Below are 16,754 nucleotides of genomic sequence, written 5' to 3'. Positions count from 1 at the left end.
TTTTGCTTCACTGCCCCAGAAGTAGCAGAGGACAACCTCCACACCTAAATATCCCCAAGATGAAACAGAAACTTCTGTACAGGCAAGACAGCCTGTTTTTATTCCTTCCCCCTGTGGCAACACTGAAGTAACTACTAACCTGTATTGCTGTTATAACTGATTACATGTACTGTTTCAAACTGTTGCATTTTTATATCATTTTTAACACAAATATGCCTTACTTTTCAAATACTGGGGGGACACAATGCAAAAATGTAGGGGGAAGGGGGAAGTAATCTTGATCCAGTCTTCCAGTCTTGATCTAGATGCCAGCTTAGTCACAGTTTTCCTAGGAAGGGCTTTGCTTTTCATGTTATTGAGATGACTGTGGGATGAGCCCTAAGGATGGTGAAGGACAGTGCTTCCCCCCGAGCAGCAGTCTCTTGAAGGAGAAGGAGCAGAAAGCCAATACATGATGACCAAAGGAAGGAGCTCTTCGCTCACTTAGAAACCTTGCACTGTATTCTTCCCTCAGATACAGCCAGCCCCTCTGACAGCACTTTTTAAGTACCTCTAGCAAGTCTCCACCCTTCCTCAATTTCCTATTGCCAAGTCCCCTTCTTGCCAAAGGTGCAAGGAATGTGTTTTACACACCCAGTGGCAGCCAGGAGCACATTCAGTAACCCTTTGGTTCACTTCCAGAAATGATTGATACCACAGAAACAAAGAAATGATGATGAAAGAAAAGAATCAAGAGGGAAAATATCAAAAAACCTACATTATTTCAAATATAAAAGATGAAACATGTCATGTGCATGCGCAGTACAGAACACTGGTACATTTGTTTTAACAGATGGGGGTTACTGTGGCAGGTGTCTTTACAGTGTACGCATATAGCTGTAAAACCATTCTGTGATTCTGTGGTATGCGTATAGCTTAAAGTAAAGGTCTAAGTAAGTGAGTAGTAGGGAAGGCTCAGTGGCATGGCCTCGCAGGGAAATGGCTGAGTTCCATCTAGTGGCTTGCTTTGGCATTTTGCAGGGGTGGCCCCAAAAGGGCCAGTTTTGGGAGCAGCAGCAGTCCGTCCATCACTCCTCCCTACAGTCTTGCCTGGAACCCATGCTGGTATAAGGGAGCTGGAGGGTACGATCACTGAGTAATTCCTGGTGAGGGCCTAATTGCAAGATAATTTTGAGTTATGTAAACAGATTAAACCAATCCTTTCCTGTATTTATTCTTCATTGGTTAACATGCAGATGCAACCACTCTTGAAAATTCACTGTCTGCTTTATTCCGCTGCTTCATTGAGTTGATGTCCACTGCTAATACCTGCTGTTGCTAATACCTGCATTAGGCTGAGGCTTTGTGAGACACCAGTGAGTCAGAATAATCTATGGGATGTCACTGGGCAGTTTTGGGGAAAGGTTCTGCAGATGGAAAACATGGCCTGCAGCAGCTGAATCTGTATTTGTGGCTCAGTGTAATGCATTTATTTGAAGTGGACATCAGGCAGTAATTTATTAGGTCAAAATATTGCTGAATTATTGTTGTACTCTTGCATTAGAACATACAACTATGTTGTATGTATTCTACTGAAAAGACAGCAAAGAAACAACAGAAGAAAACAAAGAAGTTAATGTTTTTGGTTTGTTTCAGCTTGTGTTTTACCAAAAGGGCATCTAGAAGTTTAAGACAAATGGATTAGGCAGGAAACCTCTGTTTCTAAAAGAAAACAGCCGGTGCACTTTTGGCAGAGAGTGTTTTTTGTCAAACACAAACTTAGGACGCATTAATTTCCGTGCACCTGCGAGGTGCCGCCAGGGCAGGTGGCTGCCCGCTGTGCGAGGAGCCAAGCCCCGCAGCCCGGACACCATCCATCGCCTCCCTGGGCAGGGGTGGGTGCCAGGCGGTGAGCCCACAGGGCTGGGCCCCCTCAACGCACAGTCAAACACTTCACACACACTGAGCAGTTGTTTACAATTAGGTTCAGCCGCACTTGATCCTCCTTGGGTCTGGCGAGCCCCCTCCCCACGTACAGGTACAGCATGCCTACCTGCCGCTGTTTTTCCCCAGCACGCCCGCTCTGTGGGGAGGGGGCTTTGTTAGCAGGGGGCTTGCTTTGCTCCAGGGTGCACCTTCTAGTGCACTAAGGGGGACAGTTCACACACGGTTCGAGTGATTTTCTGTGTGGTCTCATTAACCGTTTGGTTCTCCTTGAGCTTATCCTGTGCCCCAGCTTGGGGCGTGGATGGTGTCTGCTCCTTCTCCCAAGGCAGTGTCTCGTCAACTGTTTGTAACATCCTTTGTTTTTCAAATTCTTTCTGGCTTTTCATTACAGATATTTACATATTTTGTGTAAATTTCAAGTTGTATAACAGATGGGCCGTCTATTAATCATGGATCTGTGAGCTGGTCGACCACGCCTGGGTTTTTTTTAAATACAGAACGTATTTCCAACTGTACACTCACGTACTTTGGAGGAAATTACAATAACTAGGAGTAAAACTGTATGTTGTTGCTCTCTGTGTTTTTATCATAGGTCACCCAGTGTAGAATATGCCATTAATAAAGGGCCTAAAAGTTAGACACCTATGTCTAACCGCAGCCTCAACAGTCAGAAAGGGGCATGTTCATTTCTGGGAACTATTTTTACAGGTTTGGAGGAGATTATAAATAATTCTATTTCTCAGAATTTTACTAGTTTGTCTAGGCTGGTACCTATCATTGTCAGTACTAACCTAGTCACAGCCTAGAGGAGATAGCTATCAGGTCATTCACCTCCAAAGAAACCTCCTCTAAGCTCCTAGAGACTGATATCAAACCTGATGTTTTTCCATCTCTCCTTCAATGTCTTCTTTTCTTAAATATTTGTAATAAATTTGGCAAACAAAAGTATTCATAAACATAAATACGTGGCAGTACTTTTCAGGCCTGCTGTATTTTAGCTTCGGTGATATTTTGCAGCAGTATGTTACATAGACTAGATACCCATTAAGTGTCGGATTAATTGTAAAAAAGATTAGCTGCTACATGAATGTACAGGCAGCCTATATGGCGTAAAGCAAGCCATGACTCAACTGGCAAAAATATTTAAGAAGAAAGAACAAGTTCTTTCAAAGTCCCTCTTTTATGAAAAGCAACCTAATTGTTGAAATCAAGTCATTTTTAACATACCATCTCACTCTATATGAAGTCAGAACTAATCAGAGTGTATTCTTGGTCTGTGTCCGTACTGTATAACCCACACCACCTTGACCAACACAGCTCAGTTAAAAGCCATACCTTATCACACCTGAAAATGCTCTTTTGCATAGAATAAAACAAAAAAATATTACAGCTTATCAAAATCTCCTTAATATTTTGAGCTGAGGAGTCTGATATTCCTTATTTTCCCCCAAAATAATTGTCCAGCTGGTCAAAACCAAGGGAGGTTAAGTATAAAATCTGCTACTGGGACAAATTCTTTCCCAACGTATAGATGTTTGCCTTCTAACACAACACACTTTTAAAATACAGTTATAATACAATGAAGACATAATTCAACAATATGTAAAAGTGATGTGTTCAGTTATTTGCAAATATTACGTATTACAGCAAAATATGACTTCATATGCATAAATACACTTTTTAGTTAATATTTTTTTTAAAACAGAGTTTCTATACGAGATGCCAGATGGATACTGTGTCTGGTTTACCTGTGCATCACCTCTCACTGTGCTTAACACAAGCTTTTTATCAGTGCCCTGGGAAACTAGCCTGACTGTTCATGTCTACCTGGATGAGCTTGCTGAAGTTCAGAGCATGGATCACATTTCTGACTTATTCAGCCTGGCCTTTTGCTGAGTTTGCTGTTTTTTAGAATTGGGAAAACTTTGACAGGTTTTGCAAGACTTGACAGTTTATTCTCAACTCTGTTCTGGAGCCACTTGTGACTGCTTCAATGTCATAGGCACTTAAATGTCATCTAGGTACAGAACATCCGAAACTGAAGTTCTCCCGGTACTCTGCTTCCTCATATGAACAGTCGTTCTGATCTAATGGAGTTCTTGTAGCATCACCATGTCAGGCCAAATTTTCTCTTGCCAGTGGAATGAATTAAATGTAAACTCAAATTTAGAGATCTGAGAAGAGGACATCCTCAATGTCCTTGTCCTAAGAAGAGGACCCTTCAAATGAAATACCAAATATCAGTGAGATTCTTCATTGTATTCATTTCAAGACAGTGAACGGGTTATTGTAAGGTTAATAAGTCTGCAACAACTTTATAAACTATTATGTTCTATACTCCTGAGAAATTTAACCATTTTAAATAATCTTTGATTGAAATTAAACGTTTCAATCATCTTTGAATGCCAGTCAATAGCCAGTTTCATGACAGAAACTCTGAGAGCTGGAGCATAAGAGAGAATTTGGATATTGTAGTGTTTCCTTACATTGTGCTTTAGTTTGAATGTCAGTGTGTTTCCTGGAGAGATTGGGACAGGGGTCTCAGCACTGAAGAAGAAAATCTTAATTTTGTTCCTTGACTGGAGGACCTTTGTTGGGAACCCGACCCTGATTTTTCCATAGTTTGACCTGTCCCTTAATGCCTCAGTCTGTGACTTTGTCCTTGATCGCCCTGTTGATCTACAGCATCTTGGAAGTGGTCTGGAGTGGAACTGAAACTGGCTGTCAGAGCGTTGTCTACAGTCTGACAGGCAAAACAGACACAGTATTATTACAGCACTTCTTCAGTAAAACTACAGTATTTTTAATTGCAGAAATAACATTTTAGGCATGCACACTTGAGCTATCTTGTCAGTTCTGTGAACAGTGTTCACATTTATTGCTTTCCATTTTGAAACCGATTGAAACATTTTAAGTAGCTTGGTCTCATATCTATGTACGACACCACACCATTTTTCGTATTTAACAATAGTTTCTTTGCATTCAAATTTCTGCTGGATAACAACTCTGGTTTTATGCTTCAAAATTAGTCGTGTAAAGAATAACAAGCATTGCTGTGAGTCCAGTGATAACATCAGCGGAATAAATATAAGAAAACATTTAAGGGACTGTATTACCCCTACCATCTCCTTAGAATAAATTAGGTACTGACATATTTTTGTGAGTCTAGGCCTTTGTTCAAAATAATTTCATAACACCTTTTTCACATCCTGCATGCAAACTGAATAGTCCTGTATGAGCACAGAATCTGCAGGAGATAAAAGCAAAGGAGATATGCAACAAATGAAAATTTAAATTCATCCTAGTCATGAAGCTAAATAAAGCTTCATTGATGATTTAATCCCTTATAATGAGATAAACTGAATGAGATAAAGTGCCCCTCACCGTGGAACCTCTACCACATGTCCAGATAGGTCTCCTGCCCTGGTGCCTTACCTGAGCATGGGTCTGCTGTCCGGACAGCAAGGCTTCTGCAGTACCCAGGGGAGGGCATCTGAAGAGCTGGGAGACTTTCACCCATGCTTATTTTTTCTATTAGTGAGTGGACTTACTGATGTGACAATTTGTAACAATATTAAGCACATACTGAACCTGTCTTCATGCTCAGGGCCTTACCAAAGATTCACATTTGCAAGTTCATTGTGAAGTTACTAATAATTTCTCCATAAACTCTATATACTCCATCATTTTAATTCCCCCCATCTACAGTTTGCATCCCACAAACGGCACTAAGGAGACAAACGTGATCGTGGTCATCCCATGGACTAGGGCAAGACCTGCCCTCTGAGAAGGGTGTGTTCCTCCTCCACCATCATCTCAATGTGGTACACACTCGTGCAAAGGACTGTTTGCGTGGTCTTTCAAGATAGGAAGAAACGTGTTGCGTGCTGCCGGCCATCTATCTGTGAACTCTTCATGGTCTCTAACCTTCCCCAGCCAAGGAGGTGATGTCACTGCTGCTACCGTGGGTGGGCAGCGAGGATTTGTGCCTGCTTGATGGGAATATCCATGTGTAGCATGACATGGCTGCAGTGCCAGTGTGGCTCCCTGGGGACTCCAGTGGCCGTAGCTGATGGCTTGTATTAAGTGAAGGAGCAGCAAGAGATGTCCCAGCTGTTGTAGGAAGAGACATATGTTTTGAGGATATCGAGGAAATAATTTATTCTTCTCCTTTGAGGCAGGTGTGTGGTTCCAAGATAGGATATCTGAGATGTTCCTTGTGCAAGCTGAATACCAACACCATGGGGAATGCTGCAGGCCTATCCGCTGATCTCCATCCGCACTGTTTATGCAACATTTGGAGGTTTGGAAAGCGCCTTTGGCACTCCAGAAAGATCACTTTGCTAAGGTTTGCCATGTTGAAGTCAAACAGTAGTTCCCGGTACCTGACCATAAGGTAATTCAGGCTGGAGGGGACCTCAGGAGCCCTCCTCCAGTCCATCCTCCTGCTCACAGAAGGGTCAGCTGCGGGGGCAGACCAGGTTACTCGGGGCCGATTCCGATCATCTAAAATGGAGCCTGGTGGAGGGTTGCATGACCGACTGCCTGCAACCTCTTCCTGAAATACAGGATTCCCCCTGCCAGAGAATAGAGCTCCGTAATCCTAATGGTTTGGGAAAGCTTTGACAGCAATCTGTCCCCATTTTCGGCATGTTGAGTGAAAGGATCTGAAAGGTATAAAACATTTAAGAATGAGCAGGATGGACTGAAAAAATCACAATGGCTCTTGTGCAAAGTGTTAATTCTGCAACTGCCATCTAAAAACAAATGGATATTTACTCTAGTGTCCCATGAGAGGATTTGTCCCACATTGGTGGGAAAGCACATCCTTATGTTACATACAGGCAGCCAAGCACATACAATGCACTCATAACTAAACGGAGTGTTTATATGGATTTAAATTGTAAAAAATTGAACAGATGAGAAAAACTAAATGATCCATTCTGGAACAGTAATTTGTTATGTTGTTCTACAAATCGGATGCTCAGCACACTTAAGCTAACTCACTCTGTTCACCAGGTGGCAAATAGTAGTTTTGCATTAGGTGTCCATCAAATCAAGTGAATACACGCTAGTACCATGAATTTTGCAACCATGTTACTCCACAAGCAGAGCTGAGTAAAGTACCTGACCTGTCCATACATTGCGTCTCACAGAATAAAATTTTTCCAAGTTTATTTTTCCTTTACAATTTTGGAAGGATTTATGTGCTGCTTGTTTATGGAAAGTTGTGGAAAAGGCCAGATACGATACTGAAAATAGGTGGAATTTATATACCTGGTGAGGAGAGTGAGGATACTTGGCTATAGGAGTAACACAATTTGGAGATTTTCCTGCCGAGATTAGCAGTAGTACTAATAGATGCTGTGTACCTTAAAGCAGCTGTAAGAGGAGAGTGGAAAAAACTGACAATTACTTTTATATCTTTGGTGCTGATTGAAATCACTGGACTATAATTTGTTCTGTGGAGAATTAATTCGTTTTTTCTTAAGTATCTATTAAAAGTAAAAAGTGGTACTGTAGAATCAATACCCAGCCTGACTCCAGAAAAGACATTGCTAGGGTTGGAAATTTAATTTTGTTCTTTCGAGTCACTCAAACCTTGGACTTTCTGCCAATCTGCAAAGTAATCATGCTAGAGAGTCTTATGATAGAGGCACCTGCTGCTAGGGAACCCAGATTAATATTACTGGCACATATTGAGTAGGCTACAGAACAGCCAACACATACTAATGATGCCCGGGCTGCGAGGTTGGCTGGCAGCCTGGAGACACCCCACTGTCAGTCCCCTGCGCTCCGCCGTCACCACAGCTTCCCAGTACCAGCACAGGCACTCCCTGCCAGAGCAACTCTAGCCTCTATTTTTTTATTTATTTATTCCAAAGTAGGTCACTCCGTGCCATCTGTTGACACTCGAAAGCCACGGAAGTTTCCAGATTCCCTGTGGCATCCTGCAGTTTAACATATATTTTTAATATCCTTTTGCTCTACCTAGCTAGTGAGACTACTCATCACAAGAGCTCATGCAAGTCAGGTGATGTTTTTAGCAACCGAGCGCAGGTCTTGGAGTAATATACTAGAGGTGAGTATAACTGCGTGGAGAGGGAATGCAACAAGAAAGGCCTGATTTTTTTTTGCCGTTGGTGAACACTGCTTTCAGCAAAGAGGTGCTCGTGTTCGCCTGCTTTCTGCTTCTCCGCCAGCCTTGCTGAAAGCTTAGGGAAGCAATCAGTCCCGGATAGGTATACAGTGGGTCTTGTCAGGCTCCAGTTAAATTTGTTTCTCTTGTTTTCTAATGGTGAGCATGTGAGATAAAGAGCATTTCATGTACACAGCTGTCTCTCTACCTTCCTTGCATAGCACCCTCAGCTCTCTCCCATGTGCATGTTCAGTATGGATTACCCCCACACTGCAAGGATTAATTTTTTTCTTTTTTTTTAAATAGTGCTCTTGATTTGAAGCGGTGACATTCAAGTTATCCACAGGCAGAATTCTGGAAAGGCACATCTCCACATGGGTGAGTAGGGGTCGCATCACTGGCATTGCACACAAGTCCTAACAAGTGCCTTTGGTATGTGATACAGATTGATAAGGAGATGGGAGGTCACATGCATGCGATACAAAACATGTATACTATAGCATATATATATAGCATATAGCCATACTACAGCACACACAAATATCTGTTGGTGCATGAACATTGTGCACGAGAATGTAGGAGATGAACTTTTTAATTATAGGAACTGACCTTGTCCACCTTGCTACTCGCTGGCTGTTATTTGAGGTATACCCATCTTCCCCTGCTAATATTGACCCACCTCTGTCTTCTGTTTCATGAAAAGGTTTGAGACAGTAGAAGGAAAGTCAGATCTCTGTAAGTGTAAGTGCACAGACCAGATCTGAGATTTATAACAAACTGTGAAAAGGTAATATGGTTCTGAAGTACCTGAACAAGCTGCAACTCAGCATCTCGATGATGTGCTTAAAAACGAAACAGCTTAACTGTAGGCAATGACTAAAAGGCTGGGGTAACTAAAGATCAAGCTGTCTTGGACTAGAAACAACTAGAACACATTAGCTAAGTTTGGCAGATGTCACCGGGCAATGCATGACTTCACCTCAAAATCATTTTAACCATTATGGTTAAATGGATTGGACTAGCTTGTTTAGTAATACAGTTTGAACACAACCGTTGGCAATTTTCAGTACTTGTTCACAGGTCTCTGGACATACCGAGTGTCCTAGTTTCCGTGGATTTTAAAAATATAAAAGCATACTTGTTTCATTTCACAGTGATGACTGCACAAGTTCAAACAACCCTAAAACTCTGCAAAGGTCTGCATGTTTCATGACCTGAAAAAATCCAGCTGCACTTTTGTGAGTTATTCATATATCCAAGGTCAGCAAAGTTCATAGCAATGTAAATTAGAAATATGATTCTTTCTAACAGCCCTGCAGAGAAATGTATTTTTTCCTTTTTCACTTATCTGCTTATTTTTTCCAGAAAACTGATATAAATTCAAACAAATCTGCAGATTCGCTATACCCATAAACCTCTTCTTGCCAGCAGTAAACCCACGATTATATGTGGTGAGTGCAAACATACTCTGTAAGTGTTTATTTAAGTTTGTGGCATCATATAAATAAAGACTAAAAAAATCACTGTGTGTTACAATGGCTATTGCCAGCATTTTATTGCTTTGTTTATTCCCACTATGAACAGATAAAGTATGGCTTTGCAAATATTTATTTTGAAATTAATATCTTAAGCAAGTAATTGTTATTAATGAGCACCCATAAGGCTTATTGTGTTCGTATTTGCGTGATTGGTACAAATCTGTTCAGTAACAGTAGCAAAGATAATGACTCTTTTTAATGTAATTTCTCAAGGTATTATGGAAAATGTCAACACTTAATACAAGTGTATTTACGATTGTGCAATGTATCATACTTCAGATTTAAAAAATCTAATAACAAAAAAGCTTTGGGGGTAAAGAGATTTGCAATTAGACACAGTAAGCTTCTGGTTTGCTGCCTCAATAGCTCCTCAGTACCACTAAATGCACAACAAAGTACTTAATAGTAATTTGTGATGCCTAACAGAATTAATCCATTTAAGATTCCTGTGGATTGTAAATATATCATAATTTTGCTGTCTATCTGAAAAATAGTATACTGATATGAAACAAACTACAAGCTTTCACATGATTTTTTATGAGATAAAAATCTTCTATATTTAAACCTAAATTTAAAAATAGAAAATAGAATGTTGAATTGTTTGAGTTGAGTGGTGATCTCCTGTCTGTTTAACACACAAATAGATACTGTCTAAGAACAAACAGCTATAATACTTCAAAGACCCAATGGATTAAAAATAAAGATATGTAACAGCTGCAAAATACTTTCTTCCTCCAAGGGAATAAAAGGGCTGGGCCCTGACTGTGGTTCTGTTTTAATCAATAGCAGAATTAAACTTTGTTTCTAACAGCATAGGCTGTCATTGTAAATAGCTAGTGGCATACATATGTTAGTAAAGGGGCATTTTAGCATCAGGAAAGATCAGATTTTTTGAAAAGTTTAGCACAGTCCAGATTTCATTTTTCACTTACATTTGCATTGCCGCAAATATTACAAATATTTTCAACCATTTTTAAATTGGCAGAGGAGAGAAGCAATTAAATGTGTGGAGATTTCCATAAGCATTTTTTACTTTCTCTTTGGCTCTATAGAGATTTAACAGGGAAAATGCTTGGTCTCATGAATATAGAGATGGATTAACTGCCTTTTACAGGCAAGGGGGGGGGAGTTAACAATGACAGTCTTTGACCATTATATACCTGCCTGTTTTCTGTGCATTCGTTTACTGTGCTGTGCCGAGCACAAGTGGTCTGTGCGTCAGGCAGCGAGCGTACAGCGGGAAAGGCAGCAGGAACTGTTGATGTGCATGCTCCCGTCCTTCCCCAAGGTGAGGCGGCTCTGTGCTCAGGCTGTAGGGAGGAGATGCTAGCAATGGAGGCTTAAGGCATTCACATCTTAAGATCACTTTTTCCTTCCCCTCTGGGCTGAGTTTATTGCCCAGTTAGTAAGTCATCCTATGAAATCAATTGCTGAATTTATCTGACTTTAAATAAGCAAAATCTGCCTTTTAGAGGAAGAAAGGAACTAGTAATCTAAGACACAATGAAATATAATATAACAGATAATAATTAAACAAATATAACAAAGGCTCATGATGTCACTAATGGAGCTGTTCTAGCATCAAGTGTCTTGATGGGACATCTACGTTATCAGGCCATTTTCCTCACAAGTCTTTTCAAGCTGGGATAGCATTATGACCATTGATGCTGCTACAAAAAAAATTATAAAAATACAATTGACCTATTGTATAATGTGAAATACATGACCATATTAGCGATTAAAGTACATATGTAAATGTAATGATGTAAGAAATAAAAGGGCATAGTTGAGGCAGGATTTTTTAATTGGAGGAGTGGGAGTGGTTCAAGGCATTTTTCTCCAAGGTAAGATGTCTGGTGTTTGACTCTTTTCTTGCTGTTACAAAGCTAAAGAATTTTAAGAGCAAGTGGTCACTAAATTTTATGTGTTAAAAAGTATTGGATATCATTAATACCAGAGATTTAATTCTCTCCTTACATTCTGCTGTGCAAACTTCAAGGAGCCCCATAATAGATGATGAGTTTTCTGTAACTCTTCAGAGAGCCAAACCAAATAAAGAAATACGTATTTACCTAGCCCTGCCTTTTAAACAGCAACCTGCCCCAGTTGGCAATACTTAAGTCAGGCAATTTTTAAACTTTTCTTGGAGTTAACTGATGTTTCTTGATAAAAAATATTTCCCCAGTTGGAAAAAGAAAAACAAACAAAAAAAAAAAAAAGCAAAAATACAGAATACAACTAAGCCCTCGCTGCATTCTTGCAGCTTTCTGAGTGCAAATGAAAATCTGCACCGGACAGAAAAGCACTGTTTTGTTTGTTAAACCAGTCTAAAGCTAGCAAAGCTGATACCAGCCTCTGTGGCTAATGGTGCATGACAGGGATTGCTTTCAAAATAACTGTGTCAGTTTTAAATATTACTGCCTCTCTCCCAGAGGGTACCACCCACATAGCAGAGTCAGCAGACTGAAAACGTAGATAATTCTAAGCTGCTTCAGGATAAAGTCCACTGTTTAAAGCATAAAATGCCGGGGGGGTGGGTGGGGGGTGCAGCTTGTTAAGCTCTTGGACTTTGTGCTGAAACAGCTCAGAGACACTTGTATCTCGCTCTGCCATCAGAGCTGGGGCAGGCATCGTTGGCAGGTACGAAGAACTGGGGGGCAGCGGTGTCTCAAATAGCCACAGCTGCCTTCTCAGTGAACGTATCTGAGCTCTGAGCATGGCTTTTACCTTGCCTTTTTGGGTAAAGGTTCACAGCGTTTGGGCGAATGGTGAGGTCTTAACCACCAAGTCAAATACCTAATATACGGGTGACTGGGAAAGGAAGATGAAAAACATCCTGAGGAATAAGCATGCTGTGTGAGGAATTTCAGATTTAATTATTTAATTTCATTTCATTTCATTTAAAACCTGAGGGGAATATTAAGCTAATTTTTTTTTACTCAGTCTGCTCTGGACAACGAAATTTTGACCACACTATGGTTAACTCTTAAGTGGTGGGAACAATATATCTATAGGGAGAAGGCTTTACTTTTCTGAATCCACCTATCCTGCATTTCTTTTCCCTTGATAAGAAATGTATAAGATGTTGTGGCATCCTTGATCCATTAATGGTTAAAGAAGACAATATGCTTCAGTGACTTAAGCCATTTCTCTTCCTGAGACCTTTAAAATTCTTCTGCTCTATGGTGATATTGATATTGTGATTAGACCAAAGAAGTCCTTACCACGCTTTCTTTTTAAACACAAAATCCACTTCCATAGCATTTCATTGTCTTGATACATACTTCCTAATATACAGCTATTTGTAAACCAGACTGGAATGTTATTTTAGGCAAGTCAGTGTATAACTCCTACACACAGCAACAGCCTAATTTTGTTTTTAATACTCACTGTGCTGTTGGTTTTAATACTCACTGTACTATTGTTTTTAAAGCTTTGGATTTTGGCTTGAACTCCAGGCCACCCTGAATTTAACAGCAAAACAGACTGAGTTCAGTCTGATCTGGATTTCAACCTAAATGCCTAATGTTGCTAATGTGGGATGTGGTGAACTTGATCATCAAGTTTTTTATGGCCACAACAGATGTTCCTTCCTTTAGACCAATGGAAAGCTACCAAACCTCATCCACCCTCTAAAACAAAAATACAAGCATTTGTTTACAGCTTGATTCCAGGAATATGAATTGAATTAGCAGCTGCAAAGTTTGTTCTTGTTTACATACAAATAAATATATGCACAATTCTTGCTTTTCCCAATGAACCATAATGTTCTCTGGACTTTATTTCCTATATAAAGAAACAGTATTTTTAACAGTCTAATACTGTATTATAATTTTTTTTAGCACTATCAAAGTATCAGCATACTATTTTTGACCTTGTGTTTAAAAAATGCATATTTTTTTTTCTTTGTGATGTCTAGTAGACCCGAACAACATGTTTTGGATGTATGTTTTGCATTTTGTAGATTTATAATTTAGGTTGACTATAATACAACATTCACATAATCATAACCCAAGGCACAACCTACAGAAAATAAAGATACTGAATATAAATGTTTTCTTCCTACTGGTGACATTCAATGAATTTTCAAATGGGCATACAATACTGAAAGCCCGGTGCCTTCTTCTAAAGTAGGAGAACTAGTAACTGTGAACTGAAGCTTTCTACTATATGGAGCAAGAAAATTATTCCTTGATTTGATACATGCCATCCCATCTCTGGGGTAAAATATCCAATAGTTTTTCCACACAATACTGAGGAGGAGATAGAATAGGAACAAGACTAGCAGGGCAAAGATTTTGTACAAAAGGAATAGAAGCCTCATTTAGCATGCATCTGTTGCTTATGACTAAAAAACACCTTTTCCTTTGTGTTTCCTAAATTTGTCTGATTTCAAAAGTCACAGCTCTGTTTTTACTGGGTCAGAGAAAAAACATCTTGTGGCCTTACTTAGCCTTCAGCTTCAGTGGAACTGTTGCCTGGCTTTGCCCACAGCTGAGGCCCCCTCTCTGCTTTGGTAATGTGCTGCAGCTGCAAATGAAGTTTAACTTTTCTGCTGTGGGATGTCCTCGACAGTGATGCTCCCAGCAGCTCTGTCAGGATGGGATTTGCCGGAGTGGCTGAGCTGACCGAGCAGCTCACTGCTTCCACGCAGCTAGTCTCACTACACCCTCCTTGCCCTGGCAGATTTTGGACCTTTGCCCAATTTAACTCACCAAACCAGCAGGAAATTGCCCGACTTTTTACATAAGCTATTTTTGTGCCAATTTAGTGAATCAGGTAAAGGTCCAACAAATGCCAAAGACAGGACAGCAAGTGGCAGTAGTTTTTGGCTGGGAGAGGGAAAATCATGGTGGAACTGGGGAAGACCCTTTTGGAAGCAGAGCACTATCATGTGTCTTGTGAAACTGTATCCAGCTGAAAAATATTCCTTTTCTTTTCTGAGCTGTTTTTACTGACTGAACTAGCTCAGTGAAGACAACATGGTTGCCAGACCCACACAAGAGAAGCAGCAGCAGGAGCATGTACCAGGAGGTATGGATGGAAGCTCTCCCTGTCAGCAAACCCCTCCCAAGAAACCGCACTCGCAGGCACCCTCTGCTTGGCCTGTGCTGTGCTGTGCCCCTTGCAGAGGAAGGAGAGCTTTCTGGTGGCGCTGTGGTTTCCCGACTTTAAAGGACAGTCAAGCCCCTTGAAGCATCTCTTTGATTAATTGCTGTGATGTCGAGACACCTACCCACCCATTTCATGTTGTTTGCCTACTACATTCTTTGGATTTGTCCTTTGGATGGTTTCTGTGACCTACTGATGCTGACTGGCGTGCTGTCAAAGCAGTGTAACAGTCTTACAGGTGCAAGATGTATCCAAGGAGAGTATCCCGCTGAATGGCCAGGCCTGAGCGTTGTGATCAGTGGCACAAAGCCCAGCTGGAGGCCAGTCACTTCTGTGGTACCCCAGGGGTCGATACTGGGTCCAGTACCGTTGAGCATCTTCATTAATCACCTGGACACTGTCCACGTGATACAAAACTGGGAGGAGTGGCTGAGAGACCAGGGGGTTGCACTGCCATCCAGAGGGATGAGCTGGAGAATTGGGCTGAGAGAAATCTCACAAAGTTCAACAAAGGGAAGTACAAAGTCCTGTCCCTGGGAAGGAATAACCCCAGGCACCAGCACACGCTGGGGGCCAACCAGCTGGAAAGGAGCTTTGCTGAGAAGGACCTGGAGGTTCTGTTGGACACCAAGCTAAACATGAGGCAGCAATAAACCCTCATGGCAAAAAGGGCCAAGAGCACTCTGAGCTGCATTAGGAAGAGCATTGCCAGCAGGCTGAGGGAGGTGCAGCACTGGTGAGGCCATGTCTGGAGTGCTGCATGTGGGTCTGGACTCTCCAGTGCAAGGAAAAGATGGAGCTATTGGAGTGAGTCCAGTGCAGGGCCATGAAAATGACTGAGGGTCTGGAGCAGCTATCATGTGAGGAAAGGCTGGGAGTGTGCAGCCTGGAGAAGAGAAGGCTCAGGAGGATCTTAGCAACGTGTATAAGTACCTGAAGAGACAAACCCTTCTCAGTGGTGTCCAGTGACAGGACAAGAGGCAATGGGCACAAATTAAAACCCATGAAATTCAATCTGAATACAGGAAAACACTTTTTCACCATAAGGATGACCAAGCACTGGCACAGCTTGCTCAGAGAGGTTGTGGAGTCTCCATCCTTGGAGATATTCGGAACCCAGCTGGGCAGCCTGCTCCAGCTGACCCTGCAGGGGATGGACTAGATGGTGTGTAGAGGTGCCTCCCAGCTTCAACCTTCTGGGACTCCCTGACGCTGTCATCTGTAAATCATCTGTAGATGTGATTCGTAGATCACCCTGTGAAAGTCTGGGGCATAGACAAATGCCACCGAGAGTCCCTGTACTGCAAGGACATAGTCCATTGCTTATTTTCTAGGACATGTTGATGAGGAGAAAATCAGCAACAGGCCACGGGTTTCCTTTGTAAAAGAAGAAAAAGGAGCAAGGAAAGGTCACAGAAGGTTTTTCCTTCTCTACGTGAGATAAATTGAAGCAGATTCCTCCTTTGCCTGCTCTATGCTGTAATGAACACCTCACACTTCCCCAAGAGGAGAGACATCTCAAAGAGTCATTGTAAAATATTAGCATTCCCAGGATGGACACCTGCTGAACGTGTTGTATTTTATAGGTTCAGCATTTGTTAAAGTCTAACATGTTTATGCAATCTGAAATATTGTAGTTTGGAAAGAACAATTATATACAGATGAAAAGTCGGGACCTAGCACAAGCAGACATACAATACTAACAATAGAAAATTATGTTGTACATGGAGCGTGCAAATTGCCTGGGTCTGTGAAGTGGAACATACCAAAATAACATACCCATTATTATGCTGACTGATGTTAGCACTAATTATGATACATATTATCAGTTTTCAAACATGCAAGTTGGAACTGTCAAGCTGGCATAAACCCTGTAATGCTTAATTTTTTTTAAATTATCAGATAACTTACTGATGCATGCTTCACAAATCCTCATGGCAGACAAAGAGGACTTTAAGTATATCCTAAAGGTTAATTTCAAGCGATTGAGTCTGTGGTCACATGAGTAATTCAATAATCTGATTATCTGAGATGTCTCA

This window comes from Falco cherrug, chromosome 6 (assembly GCF_023634085.1).
Source record: "Falco cherrug isolate bFalChe1 chromosome 6, bFalChe1.pri, whole genome shotgun sequence".
NCBI lineage: Eukaryota > Metazoa > Chordata > Aves > Falconiformes > Falconidae > Falco > Falco cherrug.
The sequence above is the reverse complement of the archived record's forward strand: the minus strand, read 5'-3'. Positions refer to the sequence as shown.